At 40.7% G+C, this 22,973-nt stretch overlaps 1 protein-coding gene across 6 annotated transcripts in view; it reads right to left on the bottom strand.

The window, feature by feature from the left end:
- Nucleotides 1-22,973, bottom strand: part of LOC109915502 (tetraspanin-18) — a 116,840-nt gene that overhangs the window by 37,080 nt on the left and 56,787 nt on the right. For 4 of the 6 annotated variants that reach the window (XM_048612229.1, XM_048612228.1, XM_048612234.1 and 1 more), the window contains one exon: nt 5,031-5,117. The exons of the other annotated variants lie outside the window; for them this stretch is intronic. The gene's annotated coding sequence lies outside the window, so the exon portion shown is untranslated. The remainder of the gene's footprint in view (nt 1-5,030; nt 5,118-22,973) is intronic. 6 annotated transcript variants of the gene reach the window in all.

The following is a 22,973-nucleotide window of genomic DNA, read 5'->3' as shown; positions in this document are numbered from 1 at the left end:
AGGTCCCTGGCACTGTGAGGCAGCAGTGCTAACCACTGAGCCACTGTGTCACCCCATAATAGGCTAGAGAGTGAGAGGTAGAGAGAGAATTTGTTTCCTCATGTGGGCAAGTCCAGAACAAGTGAACATAGCCACTTCACAGGCAATGAACTTCACACAAATAGTCATGGGAATTTGGAACTCTCTCTTCAAAGAGCTGCTGAGGTTAGGTCAGTTGAAAATGTCAAAACAGAGAGTGATCGACTTTTATTAGGCAAGGGTTTAAGTGTAACTAAACCAAGACATTAGATGTGGTTATCTACGATCTAATTGAATGACAGAAAATGTTCAAGGGGCTGAATGGCCTATTCCTGTTCCTACCATCCCATTTCTGAACTGCTCCTCTGACTGAGATCATTAATGCGGCATGGGTGTTAATAAGTCTTCTGCCAAGTAGCTAACTCCTACCAGGTGATCCCAGTTACCTTTCAAAAAGGAAAAAAGGCTGTATGTGGACGTAGACATGCATCTTACAGTTATAAAAAGGATCTGACAAACTAAAGAAGTTTAAGGTAAAGTTATTAGAGAAGACAAGTCAGTAGTTGAAAGGAATGGGTCATGCATTCTGTCCTATAAACTGTCCCAATTTTTCTTAAAAGATGAAGGCATAGATCACACATTGAGAAGTACCTCACACAAATATCTCAAAGGTTTGAACCATTCTGGAAGAGACTTATTGATTGCACTGCTTTCCTGAGCCAATCTGTTTCCTCAGTAATAATTTCTTCACAGTTAGAATAACTTACTCACAGAATACATTGCTAACTCCTGACAGAAATTCTTGGCTTTCCTAAACTCTCGGGAAGGAATTGGATCAAATACTAGTCTGGCAAAGATCAGAAGAGAGTTGGCCATAATATCAGAAATATTTTTCAGATAAAGAACAAACTGGAAATGTTGGACATCTGAAATAGATTAAGTAAAATCTGTAGGGTCTGTACACCAGCTTCAATTACCATATCTCATCAAGTAAAGGCAGACCAAACATCTCTTTACAAATTTAACCTTTTTTCCCCTATTCTTTCTTCAAATCTCAACAGTTTTTGTTAGCTCGATGTATTCTCTGAAGAAACAACCATGGTGTTAGACCAGGGCTAAGTCACACATATATTGAGATGAAACTTCAGAGGTGATGAAGGGGATACTTCCCCTAATAGAATTGTCCCTAAGGACATTCAGTAGACAAGTTAACTTATGGAAAAAGATAGATTGAAGTTTTTGAAAGGATCAGGTGTGCTGGTCTAACTGGACATTTCTTCCTGTGCATGGCTGTTCATATACAGTTGAAAGGTTTGGAGTAATGAGCCTCTGCAAATTGCAAATATAACTCTGATGCATTGCCAACATTATTGAATTTACACACAATCTTCAATTGAGTTGTCCCTGATACATTCATTGCTCCATTTTATCCAGAACTGTTTGGGCACGTTGTGGAAGGTCTCTGAAGTAGGTGGGTTTCAAACCCATGACTCCTAGCTCAGAGGTAGGAACACTACCCCTCTATCACAAAACTCAACATTCTCTAGCAGTGGAGGTGGATTAATTGCCAATTAATAGGACAGTTCAGGACCTCAATAGGCCTGAGGGCAGGCAACCTATTGGACACCGTACCCACCCTCCACATAATAGGGAACAGCTCATAGATGGACAGGAAGGAGGTAGGCTGGCATTTTATTTTTGTGCCCCCCCCCCTCCCACCAGTAAAAACATGCCTAGCAAGAGTGGGGGGGGAGAATGGTGGGCATAATATGCAGCCCTTGTAAACCATGCCCAGATAGTTTCAGCCTTTGTATGTGGGCTCTGGTGGTGTTGTTTCTCCAGCTATGTTTAGTGACATTGTTCAACTCATTTCCAATTCAAATAAAGTGCTCTTTGTGATAACTAAGAGAATGTGAACCCTATCTCCAACTCCCACCAACTGCCCCTCCACATCATAGTTCAGTGGGTAGATGCATCAAAATGTTTTATAATGTGGCATTTTCGTCTGTTGTGCATTCACTATTCTCAAGCACAGCATAACTTTAAGCTTCAGAGATATAGTAAGAACTGCTGATGCTGGAGTCAGAGATAACACAGTGTGGAGCTGGAGAAACACAGCAGGTCAGGCAGCATCAGGAGCACAGGAAAGCTGACGTTCGGGTCGGGACCCTTCTTTAAGCTTTGCCAGTCTTGCACGAGGGATAAAACTTGTTTTTTGACCTTTCACCCTCTACAAAGGCATTGATTCTTGGTGATGTGCAGTCCATGAACATGACGATCATCAAATGTCACATTCAGTACATATTTATTCCCGTGTCAGTTTAGTTCATGATTGTTAGCAAGATTTTGGACCGTATTATCTGTAGTTCATCGTGCCCTTTAAATGTAAAGATGCCATAGTCTTAACAGACCGTAGAGCTGCTCTCCCATTAAATAGAGACAACTGGCATTGGTTTAACCTAACCTGAGGGTCATCACACCTCAAGTGAGGGGTGAGGTTGGGAAGGCAAGTCCTTCATGATAACCTCAGCTTGAATGCATGTTGTATCAGATGAACCGAAGAACGTAAGAAACAGGAGCAGGAGTAGGCCATGTGGCCCCTCGAGCCTGCTCCACCATTCAGTAAGATCATGACTGATCTTTCTTGTTAACTCAGCTCCACTTACCTGCCATAACTCTTAATTCCTTTACTGTTCAAAAATCTATCTATCTTGGCCTTAAAATCATTCAACAAGGTCACATCACTCTACATTTTAAACCAGCTATATAGCCAACTGAGCTAAACCATACCCTTTACCAAAGTGCACACACCTATTATGAGATGTCGTGTGGCACATGGTAGTGTTCAATCAGAATTGTGAGTTCACATTCTATTCTATCCCAGCAAACCCCACCCTCCCAACATTAGCCCCCTCCCCAAGAGATGATAGCCAGGATGGTGCTTTCATAATGTTGCCTCTACCATCATTATCCATGGCACCAGGATACAAGATAATATAAAAGTATATCTTGCGATAGAAAGTCAGGTTCCTCGAGCGATCTTACTCACCAGCACACATTCACTCTTTTCAGCAGGGATTAATGGGTTACCTTCCAGGATAATTGGCATTAAACCCATCTTCATGACATCCTTTATAATGCCCCAGCGGGAAGCAGCGAAATTGTTTGTTCTTTATTCTCCTCTGTGATGCAGCATTTGTTGCCCATCCCTAGGCTATTGCATATGTTAGTTAAAAGTCAGCCAGGTTGCCGTTGGCCTGGAGTCACATGTGGACTGATCAGGTAATGATAAGTGATTTCCTTCCCGAAAGAATGTTAGTGGACCGGATGGGTTTTTCAATAATAGTTTGACAGTCACCATTTCTGAGACAAGGTTTTAGTTCCAAATTGCTTAATTGAATTTAAATTCAACCAGATGCCTTGGCCACATTTGAATTTATGTCCCCAAAACATTAGCCTGGGCTCCTGGATTAATAATCCAGTGACATTACCAGTGGTTCAGACTGAACCTTGTGCTCTGTGGGGCCACCTACAAGTGTGAGTTAACCAGCTGCAACCCCAGTCCATTGGAATGCACTAACAAAATGGTTTAAAGAAGTTTAAATTACATCACTGCAAGCATTTTCCAGACGTGTATTTGTGAATATTTTGAAAAAAAACCAAATATCTATTTCCTTTTGCTTTGCGTCCTTTGCCCTGTCACCACCAATTTACATTTGACCAACTTTGAATTAGTAGAAATTAAAATAATTATACATTTGGGATCTCTTCCCATTACACTATTTTTTAGACTGCAAGATATCAATGTAGCTTCATGGTTACAGTTTGTTTTTGTTGGACTGGTAGCAAAATAAGGAATTATCACCAGCAACAGAAACATAGCTTTCCCAGGGTCAAAACACTAAAGGCTGAAGCTTATGTTCTTTTGGCTGTGTCTGTTTAGAGACATAAAAGTCCCTAGAACAAAAAAGGCCTTTCAGCCCATTGAGATTATGCTGTTCAAGACAACCACCTAACTATTCTAATTCCATTTTCCAGCACTTGGCATAAAAGACACAACAATGTTGCAGTACTCCGAGTCTGGTAGCTCTAGCTGAGGGGTAGAAGTGCAAAAATAGAGAGGTATGGCAGGGATGCTGTCAGCTTTCAGGTAGGCTCTGAGTGTGTGACTGCTATAACAGCAAGCAAACAGCCTGGTCCAGTCCACAAGCTAGGTGCATGTTCCTGAGCACACAACATCCTGTTGCAGCCCAAGATGCAGCATTTAAGTGCGGAAGAGGTTAGTACATGTCAAATTGGACTAGTAAATTCTAGAACAGAGACATGATTGAAGGTTTCAGCAGTAGAAAATATCTGAGACATGTGTGAAGTCAGATGATGCTAAAGAGATAGAAATAGGCAGTTTGAGTAAAGGTTCAGGTGGTTGGAAGCTTATGTCCAAGTCAAATAGAATATCAAGTTTTCAAACAGTCACTTTCTGTGAGATGGCTGGAGTTTGTAGCTACACACAGAATTTATAGGGGCCACCAAAGACAATGGTTTCAGTCTTCCCAAAATTTAATTGAAGGACATTTCTTCTCATCCATTTCTGGAATTTGGATAAGCCATCTGATAGCTTGGTAATTGTGGACAATCAGTTGGATTGTGCCATGGTGGATGTAGGAATGATCAACATGCGAATGGAAACTCTCTTATCAACGGATGTCAATGAGAGTTACCATGTGTGTGAGAAACACCACTCCCTCCTCCCCTGCACCCATCACCTCCACAAGTAGTAATGGTGCAAGAGCAGGATGAGAATCCATTGCAAGTGATATTCTGGCTGTGATCAGAATTAAGGCAAGAGTGTGCATTGCCACCTATTGGATGATAGTGGGCAGAGACTGGGGGAGAATGGTTCTTTTAAGGTGTTTGTGCAACCAGCTTAGTAGCACATTGCAGTTATTGGACAGAGCATAAGATAGGGAGAGTTGTTTGTGGGTTAACTTGCAGAATACTTATAAAATACTTACGTTCCAGGACCTGAGATGCAGAGGTCAGTGCTAATAATTCAGAGGTTATGGGTTCACACCAGGGTATTTTAATTTAGTTCAATAAATCTGAAAATAAAACAAAATATAAATAGTATCAGTATACCAGAATTGTCAGAGAAACTCAGTTTGTTAAAAGAATGTAATACCAAGTCTGGTATTTACATGGCACCATTTCCTCATCACTGTGGTTAGCTCTCAATTGACCTCTGAAGAGTTCTTACAAGCCATTCCATTTTAAGCAGAAAGGCACAGTGAATGTCAGCCTTTACAGCCCACATCCTATGACTGTACTTTTAAAAAATTGCCCAAGTGGTGAGTTCTTTAGTCATGGAATTTTACAGCTCAGTGACAGCAACCATTTGGTCCATCACATCCATGTTAACCCTTTAAAAGACCTATCCAATTAGCACTGCAGTTTTACTCTCTGAGGGTAACATGTACTCTGTGACTTATCACCATCCAGGTCACTGGGTTGTGGATAGGTACTGGATCTTCTACTATATGCAACAGGATAAACAGCAATATTGCTATGGGTACCTGCCATCACCATGTCAATTAGGTGCCAAATCTAACAAAATCACTGTCAGGAGGACAGCAGCTAAAGGCAAACTGTATATCAGGAAATTTCAGGTGGAACTTAGCACTTCTGACAGCATCTGTGGGGAGAAAGCAGAGTTAATGTTTCTGAAATAACTCCACAGAGGCCATATTCCATCACCAAGTCACCCATTGTGTACATGTGCACAGTACTTCACACTGTTCCAACTTCCTCAGAGCTAACTCTCAGAGTGAACAGAACCTCTGACACTCCTGTTTATATTTGTCAGCCAGGGCTCCCTGTTTGGGCCTGGTTAACAACCCCATTCAGGGAAATCATATTCTATGAGGTCCACCTGGCTGACCTCATTACAATTACTACAGTTTCAAGTCCATAGTCTATCCTGTTCTGATAAAGTCACTGGACTCGAAACATTTGACTCTGCGTTCTCTCCACACGTGCTGCAAGATCTGTGGAGTTTCACCAGCAATTTATTTTTGTTTCAGATCTGCAGCACCTTCAGTTCTTTGTTTTAGTTTAAGGAAATTTAGGTTCCTTGCATGTAGCTTGCATTGATTAAATGTAGACCTTTTAGGAGGGTGAAAATTGGTATTCAAAGTGAAGAAAATAATTCCTACTAGATGCTAATCTCAACCTGAGGTGTTTCCAAGTTAAGTACTTCACAGTCCAAATGAAACGTGTTGTCAATTTCACAACACAGCCATGCAGACGTGATGCTAGTTTCTATATGTATCTAATTTTATTCACAATATTTCAAAATGTCTACAATGTGTTTCTAACTCTGGCTTCCAACTCTTTCTATAGTTTTATTTCCCTGTGGTAAACCCAGGCTTAACTAATTGAGCACTGAGATCATCAATAGTAAACAGACTCACAACTGAACACAGAGCAATGACCTATCAAATACTACAGAGTATGTTCCGTCAGGAGAAGTTTTCATCAGGTTGGAATTTAGAAGTGACATTGTAACCATAACAGGAAGATTCTCTCTGCTCATTACTTGAGATAAAATAGAAGAATAAAACTGCTTGAAAAGAAGTTTAATTAATTCTGTAAAACAAAACCAGAGGAAAACCTCCCAAAATTGTATTAACTAAATCTCAAAATAATACCTTTTATAGCCTTTTTATTATTCATTCATGGGATGTGAGTGTTACTAACTAGGCCACCATTTATTGCCCATCCCTAATTGCCCAGAGGACAGTTAAGAGTCAATCATATTGCTGAGGGTCTGGAGTCACATGTAGGCCAGACTAGGTAAGGATGGCAGTTTCCCTCCCTAAAGAATATTAGTGAACCATACAAGTTTTTCCCAACAATCAACAACGGATTCATGGCCATCTTTAGACTCTTAATTCCAGATATTCATCGAATTCAAATTTCACCGTCTGCTCTGGCAGGTTTCAAACCTGGGTCCCCAAAACATCACCTGGGTCTCTGGATTAATGGTCCAACAATAATACCATTAGGCCATCACCTCCCCTACATCTGTGTGATGTTATTCCATTGTATTGACCAGGCAAGCTAGTGATCACTCTGACCAAGATTGTTAGTTTTGTGCTGGTGGTTGTTGAACAGTGGTTGGGAATGTTATTTTCATTTAATTCTTCAAGTGGATGTCATATCTTGCAGTATAGATTGTGTAGAGTGGTAGATTGTGGTTGGTGTGGAGAGTTGCTGCCAATCCTCCTTTCTATGCAAAGTTTAAGTCCTACCTAATAAGTAGCGATAAGAGGATAAACCAGAATTGAATCTTAATGAGAAGACACAATTGCCTTACACAACAGCATGTTGCTCATGGCATGATACCAAATGTACAAATTACATTGACTAATTAGGCATAATTGCAAAGATTATCAGGAGCCAGAGATAATACAAGCATATCCATTGCAGATGCTAGTCTTCAGCCAATTCACTGCACATGATATCAATTCACCGCAGGAGGCTGTGTACATAGCCTTGACAACATCCCAGTAATAGTGCTTCTTCTCTACTGAAGATTGGGTGGAGCTTAATGCAGCTTCATTTAAATCTTTCAGAATCATTAGCTTACACAACAGTGGGGATCCAATGGAATCAGCTGGAATGCCACCTCCTGATACTTCCTGAGATCAACGTCAATAGAAAGCTGAGCAGTCAGGGTGCAGAATCAGCAATGTAACCAACTCCATCTGTTTGGCCAATGACAGTTTAGGTAAACATGACCAACATACTCAGTATTTTCAGTGTATCTCAACAAATTGTGTCCAACAATAATCTGGAGTAAACTAGTGCATGTTTCCAACACATGCACCAGATGCTCATGTTTGGGAGAAAAATCCACAGCTCTTCTCTCCCAATTCTCACAATCCAACTAAAATATGCATTACGCATTGTCGGAAAGATGGGGGAAAAGGGTATAAGGGCATGGCCAGTGAGTGCAGAGGAGTTATCCCAACTTGAACCAGGATAAACCATATGAGTTTGAAATTTTCATATAAACACATGATTCATGGAAACTTGCTGCTTCATTGAGTGTAGGTTATGGTTAAAACATTGTACTAAACGATATTCAAGTCTTGCAAAGAAATCGACTATACGTGATCGATCATCCTTCACAAAGAATGACGATTTGGATACTGAAGATAACGTGCCAGATAACAGTCAGATGGCTATGACAAATGATATATATCCATCGCAATGACAGACAGTAGAGGGAAACCATACTACCAAGCTCTGATAGTTGTAGAAAAACTAAAACTAGTCATTTGTATGTCCAGCAAGACGTTATTTGAACATATAGAGATAAAATATCCATGAACATCCATTAAGGTATAGATTCTAGACTAGAAAGGCATGTACCTTTCAGACAGTTACATGACATCACGACATGTAAAAGATATAAATTTACCTGCCTCAACTTCAGTCACTCTCTGTGTAATAGAGTCGGTGGAGTGTCTTCAGTGAGTCAGATATGTGGAAGTAATATACAGTAATATCAGTAAGCATAGAATCCAGGCTATTAGTTTAATTCTGTAATACTGTAGTTGTATAACTAGTTTGTGATACTAGTAAACTCAAGACATCTATCTCAACAAGAACTCAAATTTGTGGTAAATGTTATGTGGACTTAATATATAGAAAGCCACAAAGCACATCACCTCTGAGTATAAGGTTCCAGTTTCAAGACCCCTCCAGGACTTAGGGTCATAGAGGTGTACAACATGGAAACAGATTCAACTCATTCATGCCAACCAGATATCCTAAATTAATCTAGTCTTACTTGCTAGCACTTGGCCCATATCCCTCTAAACCCTTCCTATTCATAAACCCATCCAAATGCCTTTTAAATGTTGTAATTGTACCAGCCTCCACCACTTCTTCTGGCAGTTCATTCCATACACACACCACCCGCTGCATGAAAACATTGACCCTTAGGTCCCTTTTAAACCTTTCCCCTCTCACCTTAAACCTACACCCTCTAGTTTTGGACTCCCCCACCCTGAGGAAAAGACCTTGGCTATTCACCCTATTCGTGCCACTCATGATTTTATACACCTCTACGAGATCACCCCTCAGCCTCTGATTTGAGAACTAGAAATTTATGCTGCTGTTGCAATGCAATAATGAGAGCTGCGGTGCTGTCAGAGGTGCTGTCTTTTGGATGTGTAGTGATTGTACCAAGGTCAGCCAGCTGGACCTGGGCAAATATGTCCAAATAGAGAAGAAAGCTTTGGCGGTTATCTTTGGTGTGGGAAAGTTCAACCAATACTTTTACAGATGTAAATTTGTAATAGTAACAGACCACAAACCACTGCTAGGGCTGTTCAAGGAGGACAAGGCCTTGCTGCCCATAGCTTCAGGTCGAATGCGGCAGTGAGGTCTCATTCTAAGTGCATACAATTACAAGTTGGAACATCGTCCAGGAGGCCAAGCAGCAAATGTGAATAACCTTGAGCTGCCTCCTGCTGGCAGATGCACCAGCGGTGGTACTGCACTAGAAGAGTCCGTTCTGGTTTTAACCTTTCTGGATACCCTTCCGGTCACCGCTGACAATATCAGACTGTGGACACAAAAAGATCTGGTCCTGGCAAAACTAAAACAGCTGGTGGTGTTGGGGCTGACAAAAGGCCATCACAACCAGAACAGAAACCATTCTGTACCTGGCGTGACCAGATCACAATCGACGACAGCATTTTATTATTGGAAGCAAGAATGATTGTCCCGGGCAAAGGTCGCTGCCAGGTACCAGCTGAACTCCACCAAGGTCATCCAGGGGTGGCCAAAATGAAGATGTTAGCGAGAAGCTATGTCTGGTGGCCAGGACTGAATGCAGACGTAGCTGCATTGGTGCGACAGTGTCCAGAGTGCCAACAGGGACTGAAATAGCCTCCAGCAGCTCCCCCATATTCATGGGAATAGCCAGGTAATCCCTCAACTTGCTTATAGGCCAGCCCTTTCATGAGCTCAACATTCTTAGTCATTGCGGACATCCACTCAAAATGCTTGAACTTGCATAGGGTTCTTTCATCAAACATGGGGACAACTATAGAAAAGTTGTGACCATCTTTTGCAATACACAGGTTCCCTGAAGTGTTGGTCACAGATAATGGGCCATCATTTACCAGCAGGGAATTTCCTAAAGTCAAATGGCATTCGGCAGGTAAGGATAGCTCCATACCATCTGTTGTCCAATAGTCTGGCAGAAAGAACAGCTTCACTTGATACCAACCTGTACTAATTCCTATTTGATTACCAGACCACCCCTCATGCAACTACAGGGATAGCTCCAGCACAGCTGCTAATGGGGAGAAGACACCGCACCAAATTAAATCTGATCGTCCCAAATCTGGGGTGGGGTGGGTGGGTGGGGTACAGTGAAATGGCATCAGGAATGACAATTCCAGACATAAGTCTCCTCTAATCGAGAGAGACAGTTTTGCTTCAGGGCATGATATTTGATGCCAATACCATGGGAATGGTCCTGCATGTGTAAGAGACATATTCAAGGTGAGGTCAAGTCCCATGACATACAAAGTTTGGCCCAGTGAGGCAGCCCTGAACAAGCACATGGACCAGATGAAAACTGCAAACCTTGCAGATGGAGTAGGAGCAAAATATACCCAGCCCCACAGAACATAGAGAAAGGATGTCAGAACCCCATGGATTCTCCCCTTCCAGTTAGCATTAAAGAAACCTTGGAGTCTGGGATCGACATGACAATATCACAGCCTCGACACCTTTACCGCCTGAAGAAGAGGATGAATTTCTTCTGAAATGTTCTTGGTGCAAGAGGCAGACCCTACATGGGTAAGGGGCATGTTCAATATGAGGTCAGGTCCAGTAATATATAAAGTTCAGGTAGGTGTGATAGTCCTGAGCAAACATGTGTACCATATGAAAGCTGCAAACTCACAAACAGCCCTGGAATAAAACATGCCCCGTTCTTTAACAGCCTTTCCAACTGTTCCGTAACCCTCTCTGTCATGCATTGAAGATACCTCGGAATCTGAAATGGACACAGTGGATGTCACTGTCTCGACATCTTTGCTGCCTGACATGGAGAATGAATTTCTCTCGAGATACTTTGGGCGCAGGAGGCGAGCTAATGTGCGTTACAGGCAGCCTGTGTCAGAGGCAGAGTTGGAGGAAACTGACCCGGCATTAAAACACTCCAGGAGGAGCTACAAAAAAACAAAGACCCAGCCTATGTCCTCAGACTCAGAGGGGGAGCGATGTAGTGACTGCAATGAGGTCAGCCAGGTGGACCTCATAGAACATGAATTCCCGGATTGGGGCTGTTAATCTGGTCCAATCAGGGAGCCCTGGCTCACAGATATAAACAGGAGTGTCAGAGGTTCTGCTCACTCTGAGAGCTGGCTCTGAGGAAGCCGGACCAGTGTCAAGTACTTGCATGTGTAAATATAAGGTGACCTGGTGATGGGATACCGGCCTCTGTGGAATTATTTCGGATGAGATATTAATCTGAGATCCCATCTAACCTGCTTGGAAGGATGTAGAAAATCCCACGGCACTACTCCAAAGCCGAGCGGAGGAGTTAATGTTTAACCCCAAGAATCGTTGAAAAAAAAATTTGATCATTATCACATTGCTGGTTGTGGGATCCAACTGTGTGCACCTTGTCAGCCATGTTTCCTACTTTATAACAATGTCAAAAATATTTATTATCTATAAGATGCTTTGAGGCATCTGGTGGTTATGAAAAGTGCCACATATGTTTAGGTGTTCCCCATTCTCTGCGTAAAGATTGGGCTGAAACTGGTCAAATTTATTTCTGAAAGAACTCTTACAGCTGGCAAAAGAGAAGAAACTTTGGTCCCAACAACATAATTCACCTTGGTCTAATTTTTGGTACATAGATGAATTGTCTTATTATTTAGAGAGCCCAGGACTCCAATCAGGCAGAATCCAATTGAAAATTGCTTTCTGCTAAATGGAAATACAAATGTGAAATATTACAATAAATTCAAGCTGCCATCTCCACTTTTCAATAATCCATTTGTCTTGTCAATTTCTGGTTAATTTCTTCAGTAAGGAGAAAGGAGAAAAACAACAAATGGTTTGTGTTCAGGGTTAGAAGTAGAATTGTCTGTGACAAACAAAATTCAGAAAATCTATAAAAGGAACAACAATTAGAGAGGAGATTTATCTAATCAACACCATATGGTATCATGAGACGCACCGAGATCCATTTATATTGCCAATGGTCAGGAGCATTGGAAAATTATGCTTGGGACAGTAGCTGATTCCCTGTCACGATCCCTGCAGTCAGCTCTCCTCCTCCCCCCATAGTTCATACACCACAGAAGGCTGAATGAGTTCAAGCCACGATACAACTGACCTGGCACTCAAAAAAAAATAGTGAAGAGAATGAAATTACGAATCTTCAGTTGGAAGGGGCCGAGACAGAATAAAACATTTTCAGATGGGTCTATAAAAATAGCTGGGAAGAGGCATGTGGCAGCTTAAAAGTCTATATTATAGAAACAACATGAAGTAATGCTCTCTGCCTGTATTCTTCTCCCTCCCACTATGTAAAATATGGTTAGTTAGAGAAAAACTATACAGATATCCATACAGTCTTTCCTTCTCTCTAACTTTTTCCCTACATCCTGCCTCTTTCAGCAGCTTTCCCAACAGCACATATAGGGAGTCTCCAGTTTCATTTATCTCATCAAAATGACTCACTTTAACACATGAAAGACAATTATCCGAGTGCTGAAGCAACAAATAAACTTAAGTATATTTTAAACACTGCATACAAACTAAGAGTTGTGACTCACCTGCCTCTAAGCTTTTTTTCCTAACATTGGTGACACTGCATACCCTCCTAAGTTACAATTCTAATAGAATTCTCTGTTTTATCATTTGGTTAACCAAAGAACGCATTACAGGCCTATGGGAAAAACAGCAAAGGGATGGGACCTATTGGTAGTTATTTCAGAGAGTTAACACAGGTTCGATGGACAAATGGTCTCCTCCTCTTCTCTTTGGCTCTATGAAAGAGCTGAACTTTCTTTACATTTCTATGGCAAAAATAAAGGGCAATTCATTTTCCTCATGTGTTATTTTCCGATGCTAAAGCTAAAGCCAACATCTTGCTGTCCCCAAAGCCATTGTACTCCAGCAATATCAGAACTCAACCGAACTGTGATTTACAGCACTGCCTGTGAGACTAGCTGTCTGGTTCTATGGGTTCCTGTGATATATGGCTGCGTACACTCCTGCTGACTGGCTATTCCAACTCTAATGATCCGTACACAATCTCTTTAATAATATTCCTTCCAACATCTATAACAAGAAGAAAGCAGTAATTGATCCATTGGGAAATGGGGTCAAAAGTGGAACTGTCTAATCACTAGAATGCTCATTGGTCCTGAACTGCCCATTGCCTCAAACTCAAATAAACTGTTTCATTGAACTAAGCGAAGACTTTGACATGGATTATTGAGCCACACGGACCATAACATTCTCAGGTTCAATTTTTGGGCTGTGTTGAGGTGATGGAACTACTCTGCACTGAATCAGTTGAACTTCTGTGTTGCATGTTTTGAGAAATATTTAGCTAGACTAATGTGGTACATTTTTAAGGTGAACGTCACCTTGAAATTATTTAGAAATAACCTTTTCTGTTGCTGTAATGTCCATACTTATAAACTCTCTTGACCAATTCAAGCATGTCTTGCAAAACAATAAGACACATAATTTTGGAATTTCTCATTAGACAGTGTTGAAGGATAGAGTTCCCCATCAGAGAAACCCCTGGTCTGTTCACTTGGGAGTGAATTTTAATATGGGACAGCCTATGGGTTTGTGCTCTTGTTTCAATGAGGGGTGGGGTTAAACCAGCCCAAATTCCATTCAGGTCAGTGTTGGAGCATCACACCAATTCACAGAACCTTAAAATTTTTCCAGCACTGATACTTAAGTATTCTAATCACTCCACTGCTTGACATTTGAACTTAACAATGCATCTGCGGGTTTCCCAACACTCATGGAATGAGAGCAGATCTTTGGCCTTACTAAAAAATCAGGCAAATACAGTAATAAATACACAGATTTCACGGTCACTTTCATAGCTACCAGTGGGAAAGGGTCTAGTTAGAGCACTGGTTGTAAAGTCAGTTTCAGATCTGGGTAGCTAGTGCCTCACCAGACAGAGAGCATGGTGAGAGTGGCCAACAGGAATGGCCAACAATGGAGAGACCTGCAAGCAGAGAAGGGAGCAGAAGAGTGGGATGGAGATCAATGGAGGCACTATCCATGGAACAGAGGGGATAGCTAAATGTTCAGCTGCCCTGACCTCTCAAAAGAGTAGGGTTTCCAGTTCTAAGACAGTACCAGCAAGTGGTATCAATCATCTGCAGCCTCTCAGAAGACAACCTACTCCTGGTGAAGTTGGTAGACAAGTAGGGCCAGCTATGAAAGTGACCACCTTGCTCAAGGGAGACAATAAGGACTGTAGATGCTGGAAGCCTGAGTCCATAGATGTGAGGCTGGAAAAGCACAGCAGGTCACCGAGGAGCAAGAAAGTCAACGTTTTGGGCCTGCTGTGTTTTTCCAGCACTTTGCTCAATGTTTTGACTTTTTCATACTTCCAGAGCAACGGTAGAAACTGCCAGTCATCATTACACAAATACATAAGACAGCTCAGCTACTTAATGTTAGCCAAGGCAGACTGTATGAACTCTGCCTGTGATGAAGGTGGCTAAAGTGAGCAGACTTATGTCTCTGAGATAGTAGGAACTGCCGATGCTGGAGAATCTGAGACAGCAAGGTGTAGAGCTGGATGAACACAGCAGGCCAAGCAGGAATTCCTGCTCTTCTGATGCTGCTTGGCCTGCTGTGTTCATCCAGCTCTACACCTTGTTGTCTCAGACTTATGTCTCTGGCTGGCTTCTAATAGATTAGGATACACGTAGCAATCCATATCCCTGTAGAGCAACGAGGAGTGTTTAAAATGTCAAAGGTTCATTTCCATTAAAATTCAGTTGGTGTGAAACCACAGGTTTATGCAGATGGGACCAGATGCACGAGGAAATGCCATGACATTTTCATCCCATTGGTAGCCCAAGCTCCCTGACCTCTTTAGTCCAGCAAGCAAAATTACTGAGACAACAAGGTGCAGGGCTGGATGAACACAGCAGGCCAAGCAGTATCATAGGAGCAGAGAGGCTGACGTTTCGGGCCTAGACCCTTCATCAGCAAAATTATTGGATGACTGCTAGGTGAGAAAAGAGACCATTTTCTAACTTGGCTGAGGGCACCCATTAGGAATCCAATCAATGTAGGCTAAAATTCACTAGAACAAAAGTCATGTTACAATCAGCTGGCTCAATGAGCAACTAAGTAACATGTCATACTCGCACACTTATTAACAAGAGTCAATGAACCATAATTAAAAGTGGAAACTCCAGATAATTTAAATGCTGCCTAGCTAAGGCTGCTAATAGGACTCTCAATTATTTCCTGAGCTAGCATCAACTAATCAGGTGATAAATGGCTCACTATGGTACTCAACAGTCCATTCCCTCACTATATATTTGGGAAGCATGTTGACCTAATATGTCATTCTTTTGAATTTCATGAAATTTTCAGTCTTACATTGCAACTAATATACTTACTGAAATTGCCTGGAGATGCAAATTTGACGCGGTTGTAACATTCTGTTCATTGACAGCACATCATAAAATGTAACAAAATCTTTGCTGCACTGCTTAGAGCTAAACACGGTTTCTGTGTATCATTAATTTCAAACAAAGAATAACCTTGGCTGGATGTTCTGCTATCTATTTGCACAATGGTTCACTCATCTGGTGCAGTACAAGCAATTTTGCATCACTCAGTATTTTTTGAATACCAAGTTCCTAAACTGCTGTGCAGAGTCAGGAGATGTATGCTGCCTTATTACCTATCACTTACTTCAAACGGTAGCTCATATACAGGTCAGGACGGCCCCTGGGCTACTCTGAGTTAGTTGAAATCAGCAGTCAGGACTTTGTAATTAAGTTAATGTCTTTGAGTTGGAAAGATGAAAATTAACCAGGTAGCCATTCTGCATTGCTATTCAATGTTTCACACATGAGAAATGTGTTGGCATATCAGAGAATGCCCAAACCCAAGGAAGTGTGCCCAGTAAGGAGTTAATGGTCTTGAAAATAGAGAAAATTGCCTAGAAAAAAATATAAATGGCTATGTTTCCCATTTCATTGCAGTGATGTCTGTCACATTTATGATTACCTGCCAAAAGTAAATATTAAAAATTGCAATGCATTGTAAACTTGTTTACATTGTAAAGAGCCAGCAGCAGCCTTGCACCTTTATTATTAGGGAATTACTGACTTTGGCTCTACCCCTACATTCTAGGAACATGCGTAATGTATGCTACTAAAATTGATGATGACACAAAGAGAGATAGGAAAGTAAATTGTGAGGAAGGCATAAAGAGTCAACAAGGGGATTTAAATAGGTTAAATTACAGCTGCAAATATGAGAAATCCTCTAGAAAGATTGTAAAACTACAGCATAAAGGGATGTGGGTACTCTGGTATATGATTCACTGACATGTAATATGTAGGCTGTTGTGGGCCAGACCAGACGCCCCCCCCTAAGATATTTTAAGAAAGTAGTCTAGACCCTAACATTTTCTTATTTTATAGGCCAATGTAAAATGTCTGTTCCAGATGCAATGTGACTGATCAAACTGCTCAATGTCAAGCAAAGCACAATTTATTTAAAAACTGGAGTTAAAATATAACCAAAGAAAGAGGAATTTGACATAATTTAGCTCAACTGGAAAACATAACAGAATAATAGATGTAGTAACAATTACTAATTACAAATTACAAATTACAAATTTGTACAATTACAAATACTGTTCCAACACAGTAACATCCCATAAACGTATCCCATAGCAAAAAGGCAAATTCAGAAACAGATTCTCACATGCAGTTCCACCATTGTGAAGGAAAAAAAAGTCAAGAGAAAATTGAGAGAGTGTAGCAACTAGGAGACATTCACTGAAGCTTCTAACTCTGGTGAGACCCCAATACTTCTGATGATACTGAGAAACCAAAACCCAGAAATCCTGATCTATGAAAGCTGGCCACACCTATTCAGGCTGTGAAAGAAAAACCCAAGGCCTCCTAAGCTGTTTACTCAAACGGTCTTAATTAGCCAGCTCAAAGCCACTGCCTTACAATCTCATCTTCCAAAAAAACCAGGACGTAATAACTTCTTAAAGTCACAGCATCGTCACCAGGTAAAGTAAGTGATTAGGAAGGCCAGTTGTAATGCTGGTATTTAAGCAAGGGGAAGAGAATAATTTTGCATTCATTTTATAGAATATAGGTGAGACCACATCTAGAGTGCGTGTCTTGGTCTCCTTACTTGAGAAAGCCTGGAATAATTAGAAGCAGTTCAAAGAAGTTTCATTCTACAGATTCAGAAGATGAAGATATTATCTTTGAAGAAAGTTGGTCAGGTTGGGCCTGTATCTATTGACGGGCTTAATAGAATAAAAGAAAATCTTACTGGAATATATAGGTTCCAGAGTGGAATTGACAGGGTGGATGCTGAAAGAATGTTTCCCATTGTGGGAGAGGTTAAAACTACAAGGCACTGTTCAAAAGAAAGGGCATATCATTTATAATGGGGATGATGAGAATTATTTATTTCTCAGACAGTCATTTATATGTTGAATTCTCTTCCCCAGAGACCAGTGGAGACAAGGTCAGTGAATATTTTTAAGACTGTGTTAGATATGTAGATTATTGATTGATGAGGGAGTCGAAGGGTGTAAGAGGTGGAAAGGAAAATGAGTTAAGATCACAATCAGATCAGTCATGACTTTATCAAATGGTAGAGCAGACTTAGCAGAAAAACCAAAGAACTGCAGATGCTAGAAATCAGAAACAAAAACAGAAATTGCTGGAAAAACTCAGCAAGTCTGGCAGCGTCTCAAGAGAGAAAGCAGAGTTAATGTTTCTGTAGAGGGCTCACTGGACCCAAAACATTAACTGGTTTCTCTCCACAGATGCTGCCAGACCTGCTGAGTTTTTCCAGCAATTTCTAACTAGGAAATTTTCAACTAATTTCTCCATTCACTCTGTGAATCCCCCTTCTAACTCTGTGTAAAATGTTTGGACACACACACACACACACACACACACAAACACACCAATATGTCTTTTCAGGAAATGGAAACAACAAACTTTTTGCAATATTCAATTAACTGTAGCTTTGAGTTTCAATTCATTAATAATTTGTTAATTTTTTTCCTCTAAAATAATGTTTTATAGAAGATAATGACAAGGGATATTTAAATAATGCATCTATTTATTTCTTTTTATCCTGCTATTCTAAGTGCTAAATTATTGCACATTAGTTCTTGCTGCTAAAATGACTGTTTTTCTGCTTTCCATACAACATACTGCCTCCCAGAAGTTGATTTAACAAACGCTTACCATAATGATATTTATAACTAACTTGAATCTAAGGGGTATTGAAAACGAGCTGACAATTTAATCACAATGCTATAACATTGAATTAAGCTATTACATCTTTCTCTGAGGAAAAGAAAGTGGAGTTAGTTTTTTTGCCTTCCCCCCAACAAGGTTCTGTAATCCCCCCACCTCTGTAAAGTACCCCAATAGTCTGTTTAGATGTATTTGTAATGAGCCATTATTGTGATTGTTAGGAAGTTGCAACTGTAATATGTTTACAAGTATCAAGATGTAGCAGCTGAATTTTTTCACTTTCATACACATTCCATTGAGGCAGAAAAGTATTGACTTTTTCAAAACATGTTGTCTATATTTAATTGTACGTATAGTCTAAGGACTGTCCACAAGATGATTGGGTTACAATTGTAGACTTTACTAATTATTATTGCTTAAAATATATGAAGAGCACAAAACAGAAAATTATGAAAGAACAACTTGCATTGAAACAGGGTTTTCCATGATCTCAGGATAATACAAAATGCTTCAAAGCAAATATAACGTAGTCACTGTTGTTTTAATAGGAAATGCAGCACCCAATTTACACACAACATTATACAAAGCAGCATTGTGATAATTACCAAGTTATATGTTTTATTTATATTGTTGAAAAGATGAATGTAGGTCAGGATAGCATGGAGGGCAGAGAGGATGTTGGTTTAATGTGTCATCTGAAAGACAGCATTTTTGACACTTCAAAAGATCCTTGGCATTGCACTGGAAAATCAGTCAAGAATTTGGATTCAAGTTCTTTGTAGCAGAGAGATAAATCCACAACTTGCTAGGCAAGTTGGCTACCACTGATCTTAGACTTGGGCACAAGGCGCAGAAGATCGCAGAAGGGTAAATCATGAATCAATAGTTGGTGATGTCAGGCCAGAGTATTACAGGAATGAGAGACCCATTGAAGAGGAAGGAGTATCCTCAAGTGATAAGCTAGGAGATAGCCAGCATAGAAGAGTTTACAATTTTCCTGCTTTAAGCTTCCCTAGAAGTAAAATTCAGAGAGAAAAACAATGCTCATAATAATGCTGATTAACTAGTGACAGACAGAAAAAGAAGTTGGAAGCTAAAGGTGAGGAAAGGGCTTACAAAAGAAGGTGAAAACAGTTAGCAGAGTGATGGTTTGAAGGCCAGCCTATAATACGAGAACAGTCATCATGTTTGGGATGGAAATGGACTGTACAAGGAATTAAGATTTGCTCTGAATACGGGGAAAGTAGGAGAAAGGGAAGTAAAGTTGAGGTCACAATTAGATCTTATTAAATGGAAGAGATGGCCCAAGGGGCCAAATGGCTTACTCCTGCATCTAATTTGTCTATTCAAATGTGATTCAGAACAACCATGACTGAAATGCTGATTTACACTCAGCTTTTTATTTTCTGCTTATCAATATAAATTTGCTACTGTTGGGGAGTGGAACATTTTCGGCATTAATCATTGTCAGGTAAAGGATAGTGTGAAATATATGTGGAGTTGGTTTCTTGTGGTACATACAGAGTACTTTACTCAAATAAAGTTCTTTATAGTCTACATGCAGAAAAGAAATCCGGTCAATACTACAGTAGGAAGAGTTTTTTTTTCTAATTTCCATACCAGCGATCCTTACGATGTAAAGTTGGCAATTATTTGCATGTATCTTGTATCAATTATCCAAAAAGAACATAGCCCGAGAAAATAACATTCCACTAATTGTTTGTTGCCAAAGACTTCTTTTTAAGAAATGCTCGTAAGATTTGTTAGATAATGAATGTAACAAGAGAGCTCCTCAGAGCAGTTGAATAATAATAATAATACTCGTAGACCACAATTTCAGCCTAGATAAATGGAGTTATTGTTTCCTTCCTTTTACCACCAGTGCTGAGTAACTACTGTGCTGTAAAAGGTGCCATTTTTCAGTTGAGACATTAAGCCGGGGTCCTGTCTTGTGGACTGCAGCGGTTCAAGAAGGCAGCTCACCACCCCCTTCTCAAATGTAACCAAGGACAGGCTAGAAATGCCGGCCAGCCAGCTACACCCACATCCCACAAATGAATATAAAAGAAACTGCATGTTCACATGGATGTAAAAGATCCCATGGCATGGTTTCTGAAGAAGAGTGGAGGAGTTATACCTGGTGTCCTGACTAATATCTACCTCTCCATCAACATTGCAAACAGATTATCTGGTCATTAGCATATGTTCCTACACAGTAGTAGAATAAGAGAATCAGTCTGAGATACTGACAAAACCAAAGGAAAAGCGTTCAGGGGTATTGGAATATCATCAGTTTTATGCTGCTGGTCTTCATTTATGAGAAAATAAGCACATAATGCCTCTGCTTCTTTCAGATACATTGCATTGCAACATGATGTTATTGTAAATAAAAACCAACAGAACTGTAGATGCTGTAAATCAGGAACAAAAAAAGAACTGATTCTGAGGAAGGGTCACCGAACCCGAAACGTTAACTCTGATTGTTTTCTTCACAGATGCTGCCAGGCCTGCTGAGCTTTTCCAGCAACTTCTGTTTTTGCTCATGACTTTAATGTATTTCAGCTGCAATGATGGGAGGCCTTCAGCAGGATAGGGAAATCTGCCAGTGATTGAGTCAGGATAATTTACATTTTAGCAATAGGCATGGATATTGCTGATGGTGTCACAGGGGGTACCTGTCACAAGTTGAGGATGGACGTAAATTGTTGAAGCGCCTTGTTATAAGTTGGCAAGCTTGCCATTTCTAGATATAGAGCTAGCAGATTTGAACAAAGCTAAAGCTATCTCTGTAGTTAGACAATAACATCATTGCTCCTGATGTAGGATGGTTCTGAGGTTCAAATACCATATTTCTTTCATTGCTATTCTGTTTGAGTTGACCCATGGATATGAATGGACATAGTTTGCATGATAGAACAAAGAACAAAGAACAAATAACATTACAGTACAGGAACAGGCCCTTTGACCCTCTCAGCCTGCACCAACATGCTGCCCGTCACAACTGAATCCCCCTACCCTTCCGGGGACCGTATCCCTCTATTCCCATCCTATTCATGTATTTGTCAAGATGCCTTTAAAAGTCACTATAGTATCTGCTTCCACCACCTCCCCCGGCGGCGAGTTCCAGGTACCCACCACCCTCTGTGTAAAAAACTTGCCTCGTACATCACCTTTAAACCTTGCCCCTCGCACCTTACACCCATGGCCCCTGGTAACTGACTCTTCCACCCTGGGAAGAAGCTTCTGACTGTCCAGCCTGTCCATGCCGTTCATAATCTTGTAGACCTCTATCAAGTCACCCCCCAACCTCTGTTGTTCCAGTGAGAACAACCCAAGTTTCTCCAACCTCTCCTCTGAGCTAATGCCCTCCATACCAGGCAACATCCTGGTAAATCCTTTCCGTGCCCTCTCCAAAGCCTCCACATCCTTCTGGTAGTGTGGCAACCAGAATTGAACACAATATTCCAAATGCGGCCTAACTAAAGTTCTATAAAGCTGCAACATTACCTGCCAATTTTTAAACTCAATGCCCCGGCCGATGAAGGCGAGCATGCCGTATGCCTTGTTGACTACCTTTTCCACCTGTGTTGCCACTTTCAGTGACCTGTGTATCTGTGCACCCAGATCCCTCTGCCTATCAGTACTCTTAAGGGTTTGGCCATGATGTAACATTGGAGGAAAATCCCAAAACAGTGAAACACCAGAAATACAGCTGTTCAGCCCCACTCCAATATCTCTCATTACTTTGGTAAAGGGGAAAAGAAAGGATAGTTTCATGTTTCTGGTCCGAATATAAATTGAAAACCAAAATATAGCATATCAATATAATTCTAAAGTGGGGACTGGAGCAGACAGTCCTGGGTGTATATGTGCACAGATCACTGAAAGTGACAAGAGATGTGGCGAGAGCAGTGAGTAAAGCATACAATATTCTCAACTTTATTAATAGAGACTTGGAGTGCAAGAGCAAGGAGATGTTGTTGAACTTGTATAAGACTTGTTAGACATCGGTTCTGGGTGCCACATTATATGAAAGATTTGAATGCATCAGCAAGAGTCTAGGAATGATTGTCAAGAATGGTTCCAGGGATGAGAAACTTCAATTATGAGGATAGATTGAAGAAATTGGGACTGTTCTCATTAGAGAGAAGAAGGTTAAGAAAATTTCTGACATGGTTTTCAAAGCCATGAGTGAACTAGATACAGTAAATAAGGAAAAACTCTTCCTGCTTGTAAAAGGGAGAAGAATGAGAGGATGTAGATTTAAAATGATTTGCAAAAGATGCAATTGTGATGTGCAAAAAAGTTTTTTCACTCGGCAAGTAGTTAAGCTATGGAATGCACTGCCTGGAAGAGTGGTGAAGGCAGATTCAATTGAGGTATTCA

The sequence above is a fragment of the Rhincodon typus genome, chromosome 25 (assembly GCF_021869965.1).
Source record: "Rhincodon typus isolate 14 chromosome 25, sRhiTyp1.1, whole genome shotgun sequence".
Classification (NCBI taxonomy): Eukaryota; Metazoa; Chordata; class Chondrichthyes; order Orectolobiformes; family Rhincodontidae; genus Rhincodon; species Rhincodon typus.
Note: the sequence above shows the minus strand (reverse complement) of the source record. Positions and strands in the feature narration are given on the sequence as shown.